Source organism: Eptatretus burgeri, chromosome 2, assembly GCF_056783735.1.
Source record: "Eptatretus burgeri isolate ZD-2024b chromosome 2, Ebu_testis_v1, whole genome shotgun sequence".
Lineage (NCBI taxonomy): Eukaryota > Metazoa > Chordata > Myxini > Myxiniformes > Myxinidae > Eptatretus > Eptatretus burgeri.
Window position 1 is genome coordinate 126897546 of NC_140962.1, and position 10074 is coordinate 126907619.

The window sequence follows — 10074 nt, forward strand, 5'->3', positions numbered from 1 at the left end:
ATTATTGGCAACCTTTTCTGTTACTGGCTTGGGAGAAGTGCTGAAGTGATCATTATCTATTCACAAAGAGCTGGGTATTTCATAATTGAATTTTCAGAAAGATGTTTGTGCTTTTGAATTTTTCGGAGTTTATTCTCCAGAAGCAGTTTTGCTCAAAAATTCTTATTGTACCATCTCTTGTCACCATCTCCTTACATGATCTCATATTGCATCATCAGTGTATACAAGTGATGGAGCGAAAGCAAATAATTAGAGAGATGTTTGCAAAGTTACTGTGTATTTTCTCTCTCCATGGATCCATGTGAATAATGATTCAACTCTGTTAAAATAAATTGTTAAAAGAACCTGTGAGTGAATTTTATCTCTTCATGTATCAATGTGAATAATGATTCAACAATGATAAAATAAATTGTTGAAAGAACCTGTGAGTGAATTTTCTTTGACAATCCCCAGCCCTAACTCCATGTTTGCCATCATCTGTCTCATGAACAGCATCTTCTGATCATTGCCGGACTGCAACGGTGATGCCGATCCGCTATCCTGTGCAATGTTTTCCAGGGAATGGGGGTGGGAGTCTTCGAGCTATGTTTGTATTTCCAAGGTGCCCCTGACTGCGCCCCTCCCTCTATGCCATTGTCATATACAATTACCTGAACCATAGGTTCCTCCCCCAAATCATCATCCTCATCAAAACCCTCCTGGATGAGCTGCTTCTCTTGGTCCAACATAGCAACACAATTAATTTTTGCTAAATTTTTCGCAAACCAGTTCTTTATAATTTTGGGGTGCCCTATTCACTCCTGCAGACTGAATCTCGCTCCTGACACCAAATTAATCCCATTCCTGACACAAATTTGTAGTGGATCTGGGGTTCCAGGCTTGCTACGAGGGAAGCACTTGGGTCCCTCCCAAATGCCTGGTCCTGAGGCCGCTGGGCACAGATAACTCTGCCCACCATCAGTTTGCTAAGCAACCACAAACGCTAATTGGCATGGCCAATCTGGGCAGGGTTACACAACCTCAAATGATACCTTTCCGAAGGACGACTGGATAATTGGGTCAGTGCCCTCAGCACACACTTCGATTACCACCGAGCGTTACTGCCGATTGCTGAAGATTAAATGTTGCGAACCACACCAGGTTGGTGGGTGGGTGGGGGGGGGGGCTGACGGTGGTGCTGTGTTCACTAGATAGGGATCAAGACCAATTTTCCCCAGTATTGAATTGCCCTCTGTGACCGACGATTTTGTATTTATAAGCTAGCCACGAAAGAAGTGCCTTTTCATCACAACAAAAACCATACCAACAAGCAAGCAAATGGTGCTGGCCAGGCAGAAGACCTACCTTCCCGGTTTTCATGTCAACATTCCACGTCCGAAGGGGGTTTGGGTTCGAGAAGCAGACAGTAGTTGTGAGATGAACGTGGCTGAGATGAAGGATCTCGTTTTTGCTCTCCTTTCGGCATGACAAAATGATGGCATTATTCTCTTATTCATGCTGAGGTGAATTGGCGAACATGCTGGAGCAAGACGCTGGCCATTGTCTCTTGTCTGATCATGAGAGGTGGATTTCAAAGCCTCGTGTATATCACCGAAGAGAGTGGCGCCATTGTGCAGAGAGCAGCATCATCAGTAAGCACATTTGGTGAGCGCTGGTGTTGAATATCTCCTCATGAATTACCACATGTACTTTTCCCGCCCAGAGAGTTGATCGGCACCACGTTTGGGTGTGTTTTCGAATTTAGGACGAAGCACCTCAATCCGTAAGTTTAACTGAGACAAACTCTGGACCAATTAAGTGCCACAATAAAGGGAGGATTTTCTTTTGTTTTCTTTTCACCTTGTCTACATTAAAGTCCAAGTGTCGAGGCACCTCAACTTTAGACCTTAATTTACTTCATGTATTATTCCTACTTTCTGAATTATAACCCTTGTAAATATTTCTTCTATTTTCATTGAATCCCCATATATATTTAGTTGATGATGTCCATGTATCTGTTGTAAATTCAAGCATAAACCTCTTTTGCTGTCCCTCCGTCGCTGCACCGGTGCAACCCTGCCCCTCCTGTGTGTGCTATAATCATTGAGGATTATGTGTCTGCTTCTGAAGATTTCTTTCGATTCATTCTTTTGCGATTGCGAATCACACAGAGAAAGATGCAGACATGTCAAACCTCGGGAACAGCAACAACATAGCATCATCTTTGTCACTTTAAGGATTAGCCAGGGAAGTATTTAACCAAGTCCAGTGTTTGGAGAAGTACAGCATCCCACATTATTGGAGAGTTGGCTGGAAATTTGGTGTAAAAAAAAAGTTGACAAAGTGAAAGCAGATTTTGAAGAATGCCTTGTCTTGTCGACATTTACCAACATACACCATCTTTCAATCATTCACCGTCTGTCTGGCCGTCTGTTCCCAGGTACCGCAAAAACAGCTGAACTAATCGCAACCATTTTTGGGTGTGTAATCCTGGGACCCCGTTGGAGTAAAATAGGCATAAATATAATATCATGACCCCCTTGACAGCTCCCTTATGGACAGGATGCTTCGAGTGAGAATAATCTCTGATCTTAATAATTCACCCAAATCGAACCAGAACAAGCATCATTTCAGGCAGTGAGAGTACCTGTTCTGACTCAGCAAATAACATCATCGGGAATTATAACTATTGACAGAAGAAAACTGGTGTGAGTGGGATATTGTGGTTGATATTGAAAGGAGCCTGTTTGAACTGTTTATTAATGCTAGTCTATGCCACGATGTGTATCGAAGAGTGCATGTCGAGATGAAGTTGTTTTTGCTCTTCTCGTGTGTTGACAGAGAAAAAAAACACCCGACTTTGGGTTTGTTGTTGGCTGCAGCACCACCGACACCGTCGAGTTTAAACAATACATTTTTGCACATTTTTAATAAATTTGGATTCACCGTTTTGAAGTAAAGAGAATATTTCCAAAATCAATGTGAGGTTGGGTGTTGGGTTCAAGCATTTGTTCTATTACCATATTTACTCATTGTAAGTATTGCATTGTAAACATGAATACAATTAATTTATTGATGAGAGGTCAGAAGAACAGTGATGTGAAAATAAATAATTTATACCCCTGAGGATTTGAAGCCGTTTAGAGCAAGTGATTGCTGGTCATGAAATATTAATTTGTCAATAACTTTCCCTCAGGACTGAAGAATGGAAGAAATCTGAAACTCCGTAACATGGGATTACATTCCATCTTCTATATATAAAGGGCAGTATTGTCTGCACTTTGTAGATTCTGTAAAAATGATGCGACTTGTAAAAAACAGTTTTCGTGGTGGAATAATGTTCAGTTTCATTTTGCATTCCCTGGTATTTAATTACATATAATTTGGATAAATTGATTATATTTGGATGAATGTTCTCCAATAACTGGAATTACTATTGACAAACATCGATTTCTCTCCAATTAATCCAATTTCCATTGCGATGAATATTACAACGACTGATGCATTCAGGTTACCTGAACCGTACTACACCAGCTTGATCTTGTTTTTTACACCATTGAGTGCATTTACTATCTTGGGGAATAGTCTGGTTCTCGCCGCTGTGATCCACTCTCATCATCTAATGCATGGCGTTACACACTTCTACATCTGTTCGCTCTCTGTGACCGATTTATTAATTGGCATCGTGGTGCTACCTCTAACAACAATGCAAGTTCTACACGGACCATCAATCTTTCATCAAACACAACACGCAAGACGTGTGCAACTTCTTATCTGCGGTTGATATTGCGTGCGTCACAGTGAGTATCACCACTCTCTGCGCGATCGCCATTGATCGTTACATTGCTGTCACGAGGCCTCTACGATACCGAACCGTGGTGACTCGGACCCGTGCTTGTGGTGTTGTGGTTTCACTTTGGAGTCTGTCGATTTCGATCTCTTTCCTTCCTATTTTCCTTGGTTGGAATCAATCAAAAGAGCCTGAACATCAGTTGTGCTTTGAGGACCCGGAATGTTGCAGCTCGTTTTCCTCGAAAGAGTATGTGCTTGCAACAACGATAATTCCTTTTTACATTCCATCCATCATCATGATTCTGGTTTACTGGAGGGTGCTGAAAGAAGCCAACAAACAGGTGAGATCCTTCATATTGTCACAAGAGAATGTGTTGCTGCACGATTATTGTGGAGACAACTGTGTTGCGGCTTTTCCTCTTGTTTTTTTCATGAAGTTCATTGGTAATGTGTTCTTCTTCTTCTTCTTCTTCTTCATCTTCTTCTTCTTCTTCTTCTTCTTCTTCTTCTTCTTCTTCTTCTTCTTCTTCTTCTTCTTCTTCTTCTTCTTCTTCTTCTTCTTCTTCTTCTTCTTCTTCTTCTTCTTCTTCTTCTTCTTCTTCTTCTTCTTCTTCTTCTTCTTCTTCTTCTTCTTCTTCTTCTTCTTCTTCTTCTTCTTCTTCTTCTTCTTCTTCTTCTTCTTCTTCTTCTTCTTCTTCTTCTTCTTCTTCTTCTTCTTCTTCTTCTTCTTCTTCTTCTTCTTCTTCTTCTTCTTCTTCTTCTTCTTCTTCTTCTTCTTCTTCTTCTTCTTCTTCTTCTTCTTCTTCTTCTTCTTCTTCTTCTTCTTCTTCTTCTTCTTCTTCTTCTTCTTCTTCTTCTTCTTCTTCTTCTTCTTCTTCTTCTTCTTCTTCTTCTTCTTCTTCTTCTTCTTCTTCTTCTTCTTCTTCTTCTTCTTCTTCTTCTTCTTCTTCTTCTTCTTCTTCTTCTTCTTCTTCTTCTTCTTCTTCTTCTTCTTCTTCTTCTTCTTCTTCTTCTTCTTCTTCTTCTTCTTCTTCTTCTTCTTCTTCTTCTTCTTCTTCTTCTTCTTCTTCTTCTTCATCTTCTTCTTCTTCTTCTTCTTCTTCTTCTTCTTCTTCTTCTTCTTCTTCTTCTTCTTCTTCTTTCAGCTGATCCCGTTGGGGGTCGTCACACCGGATCATCGGTATGATCCTCAAAGTGATTTAGCACACGTTTTATGCTGGATGCCCTTCCTGACGCAACCCTGGTCGCCTCTTACAACACAGGGATATGGTACACCTATTCTAACCAGGGCATACACCGGGCCCAGTACACTGGTACTCAGTTCGCCGATCTCGGAAGGATGATAGGCTGAGTCAACCTCCTGGTGTGTATTAATTGAAGCGGCCAACAGGGCTTGAACTCAGGACCTTTTGGATCCCAAGCCGCTACCCCAACCACTACGCCAACACCAGGCGAGAAAAGTTCATTGAGTAATGTCATTTGCATGAATCATTTGATTATATAAAGTTTTCATTTTTTGGGGGGTTTGCCAAGAAATGACTCCATTGAACTATTCGTGACAGCACCAACGATAAAGTCATCGGTTTTGAGAATTTGTTGAACAAGGCACAACTAAGTCAGGAAGAAGAAGAGGAAGTCGCAGACAATGCAAAATATAAACCCATAACCAGACTCATGCAGGTATAACAGTTTGAACATCTGGCCTGATTCTCGGAGGTTCGCGGTTCAACCTTTGGCTCAGTTGTTTCCTTTGCTGCCAATAATTGCTCCCCACACCCATTGAATGTCCAAGTCTGTCTTTATCCTGGACTTAAAATATGTTCGGGTTTGTTGTCTTTCCCCCCTCTCCCAACTGTTCCTTTTGTTCTGTTGTGTCCTGATACTTTAAGTGCACTTGCACTGGAGTTCCTTTCAGTGAACTCTTCCATGAGCCTCGACTATGTATTCCAAAAAGTGACATAAATAGATGATTCATTGCAATCGTTTTCACATGTTTCGAAGGCAATTAATGTACCATACCAGTGGGTTTGTTCTGGCAAAGCAGATTCTTGGCGGGAGTTACAATCATGGTCAGATCACCACTCTATTTTTTGGAGTTCAAGAAATTTTTTTAAGGCTGTGAGCACTTGCTTCATGAACAACACTGTGGGATCTTCGACATCCACCAAGTAATGCTGGCATACAAAACACCCGGTTTAACTTCCATCCAAGGGACAGCACACACATTGATGTGTCTCACTGCTTGTGAAACATGAGGATAGCAGTTTACAGTATAGCTGGGCTGAGATTCGAACCGAGGAAAGCAGCTCTGAGGCAAAAGTGTGTTCCTCAGGGGAATCCTGCCTTCCATGTATAAACGATATTTAGACAATATTGCCATGAAATGAACAACATGAAATATTTTCCAAATGATATTGCCAATTATTTTTGTTACAGTTCGGGAAAATGAAACAGAGTGTATTGAACATGCAAACCCAGGGAAGAAACAAGGATTGCAAAGAAAATCGGAACAAAGGAGTGAACGCTTTGAGTGAGCATCGAGCTTTGAAAACCTTAAGCGTTGTTACAGGAATATTCCTGTTCTGTTGGTTCCCATTTCACATCATTTACCCACTTCAAGTTTTCTGTCCGACATGCGCAAGTGATGTTCTACTCTTTCTATTTCTATTGCTGGGCTACTTGAACTCAGCATGTAACCCGGTTCTCTATTCACGAAGCCCTGAACTCATGGCAGCTTACAAACGCTTGTTGCGTTTAGATGGAAGAAAAGAACGAGTTGGGAATCTTAACATGATTACTCGAATCAAGCGTACTTTGTTGTGCAAAAACATACATTCAGGAAGAGAATGCAGAGTCATGGTGATGACAAAGAATATAACTGAATCATTTAATTTGTAGTATAGAGTGTAGTAAATATGATACAAGGGGTGTTCAAAATGTTCTGCAAACCATATACTTTGTTATTACCTCATGTTACCTTTGTTCTTACCATATCTCAATCTTACCTCCTGAATGCTTCACGTTTTCAAGGCAACGGTTAACAAATTCCTGATGTCATAATGTGGATAGGGGATTTGAACCTGTGATGTGTGATCCGTTCAGAATACCTCGATGATCATCCAAATGAATGAAATTACAATAAAGGCATGAGTGTCAAAACTGGATAGCTCTTGCACTTTTTCTTTTTTTCAAATATTCAAAAAAACCTTTTCAAATATTCCTCTTTAAAGTATGAAAAAAGCTCTTGCATGGATAATGTATTTAAACTTGGAAATATAAAGAATGTCTTCTTCATAGTCGGCTGAACCAAAAAATCCCTTCTTCAACAGAAAGTGAAATATTATTCAAATACTGAACAAGGGCTCAGTAAGGACGAGTTTTTAGCGTGCAAATGTTCTTTGAAAGAAACACAACACGCAGGATATGTATGGCAAGGCAAATTCAATTGAAGTATGAGAAGGGCACTCAGTAGAGTGCACACCTCCACAAGGCTAAACAGTTTACCTTTTTATCCCACTGATAGGCTGGATATGGATTTGCTGACCTGAAACAAAATTAAATCGACTTGTTATTGTCATCTGACCAACTCATCCACAAAGTTTTGTCAGAACTCGTACACAACTTTTTGAGATATCATGCGACATGTCCTTTTTGGCAAGGTTTCTCAATGGTAAAAAAAATCACGTATTAAAAATAAAAAATGATCGTATCTGGATCCAGATTTGGATCTTCACCGAAACTGAAACAATTCTTCTTTGTCACACACCAATGTGTCCACCACATTTCATCCGAATCCGTCCACGACTTTTTGAGATATCCTGCACACAAACAAACAAACAATCAAGAAGACATTGTGTAGAGCACGATACTTGCAAAGTCCATAAAACAAATTTGACCTCAAAAATAATTGCTGGTTGAATTCAATGACCAAATATGCAACTCTTCAAATTTAATATCTATCTTCTTCTTAGATATATCTTCTTCAATAAATATCTTCAAATTTAAAGTGAATCGAATGAAGTTTGACAATTTTTGCAATACAGCCTATGTTGACCTTTTGAGCAATGTGGACCTCAAAACCAATTGCTGGTTGAATTCAGTGACCTGAAATATAAATCTTCTTCACATTTCAAGTCAATCGCATGAAAATTGAGGATTTTAGAAATACCACCCTATTTGTTCACCTTAGGCCAATGCTGACCTCTTGGTCCATGTTGACCTCAACAATAAATGTTTGAATTCAGTGACCTGAAGTATAAATCCTCTTCCAATTTCAAGTCAATCGGACGAAAATTGAGGATTTTTCAAACACCACCTTAGTTGTTGAACTTGGGCCTATGTTGACCTTTTGGTCGATGTTGACCTAAAAATAATTGGCTGCTGAATTCATTGAACTAACATATAAATCCTCTTCAAATTTCAAGTCAATTGGATGAAATGCAGGATTTTAGAAATAACACCTGAGTTGTTGACCTTGGGCCCATGTCAATCTTTTGGTTGATGTTGACCTTAAATATAATTGGCTCGTTTAATTCAGTGACCTGAAATATATATCCTCTTCAAATTTCAGGTCAATCAGATGAAAATTGAGGATTTTTGAAATGCCACCTCACTTCTTGACCATGGGCCCATGTCAATTTTTTGGTCCATGTTGACCTTTAAAATAATTGCTTGCTTGAATTAATTCACATGGAAAATAAATCTTTTTCAAATTTCAAGTCAATTGGATGAAAATTGAGGATTTTAGAAATACCACCTTAGTTGATGACCTTGAGCCTATGTTAACCATTTGGTCGATGTTGACCTCAAAAATAATTGGCTTGTTAAATTCATTGTCATGAAATATAAATCCTCTTCAAATTTCAAGTCTATTGAGAGGAGAGTGGTGGTCTCTTGACAGAGGAGACTGAAGTTAAGCCCTGCTGAGTCGGTTATTTTGAGTCGCTGTACCAGGCTTACCCAAGAGCTGTTTAGTTTTACATCAATGGTGTAAATTTCCCTTTTGTTGATCCTCCACTCAACTGTGAACCACCTTCATTTGTGGAAACATCGGCTGTGGTGAACCAGTTGAAAGGGAGTGAGCTCCTGGGATCTGTGGCATCCATGCTGAACTTCTCATGGCTGGTGGAAATGCTGTACTCATTTCATTGCATGCAGATCTGTGTTCTGCCTGAAACACAGGCTTCATCCCAACTGACTGAAAGAGGGGCCTTGTTGTCCATCTCTGGAAAGGGAAGGGTGATTGCCAGGACTGCAACAGCTGCTGTGTGATGAGGCTGCTCGAAGTGCCGGGCAAGGTCTTTGCCCAGATAATTCTTGATGGGGTTTACCACCATCTGCTTGAGTATCAGCACCCAGAGCAGATGGACATTACACCAAAGTGGTCAACGATTCACGATATCCCTGCTGTTCGGGTCCTCAACAAACGCAAGCAAGAGCTTTGGCAGGGGCTGCTCGCAGCCTATGTTGACCTCTGCAAAGTGTTCGTTTTTTTCTTCTTTTGGAGACACTGTCCAGGCTCATATGAGAGCTAACTTGAAGAACGTACAACAAGGGGAGCAGGAGACGAGGGGTGAGAGTTGGAAGAAAAAAGTGTGGAACAGAGACATGAGTAGATCTGTGGAAGGGAGAAGGATGGGGTGTGGTACACAGGGTGTACACAGGGAAGGGAGAAGGATGGGGTGTGGTACAAGAAGGCAAACACAGGGACTTTCAGGTCCTTATGTGATTGGGACTTTCAGAAAGGATTATGCAGGGAATTTGAAGGATGTGTGTTTGGCGCAGATTAGCGGGGGTACAAAAGGTCATGGTTTTTGATGGGGATAGATCAGAGATGCTGGTGAATTGCTGTTTTGAAGACCTGCCTGAGGTAAGTGAGTGATCGACCCAAAGGCTCAGCCTCATCGCCGGAGATACCAATGATCCAAGAAAGGTGAAGCCAAGAAAGGTGAGAGGCAGGAGCACCTGCACAAGGCAGAACAGTACTGCATCAGGCTGCAAACGAAAGCTTTGTTGGTATTCACGAGCTCAGGTGTGCCAAGGAAGGACTTTGCACAATGGAGGATGCCCAGTCTGCGATTGGCTTTGGAGGCCAGCTTGGAAATGTGGCTTTCTCAGGAAAGATCATGGCAGGGAGTGAGACCCTGAAGCTTGAATGAAAGGACTTCTTCAAGAGGATTTTTGAGAAAGTTGTTGGGGGGGGGGGGGTGGTCCAGATGGTCCTTTTGGAGAGTCAAAGTAAGAGTGTGAGATTTTTTAGGATTGAAAGACACGTTCCACGTGTTGTACCAGCTTGTGATTTTA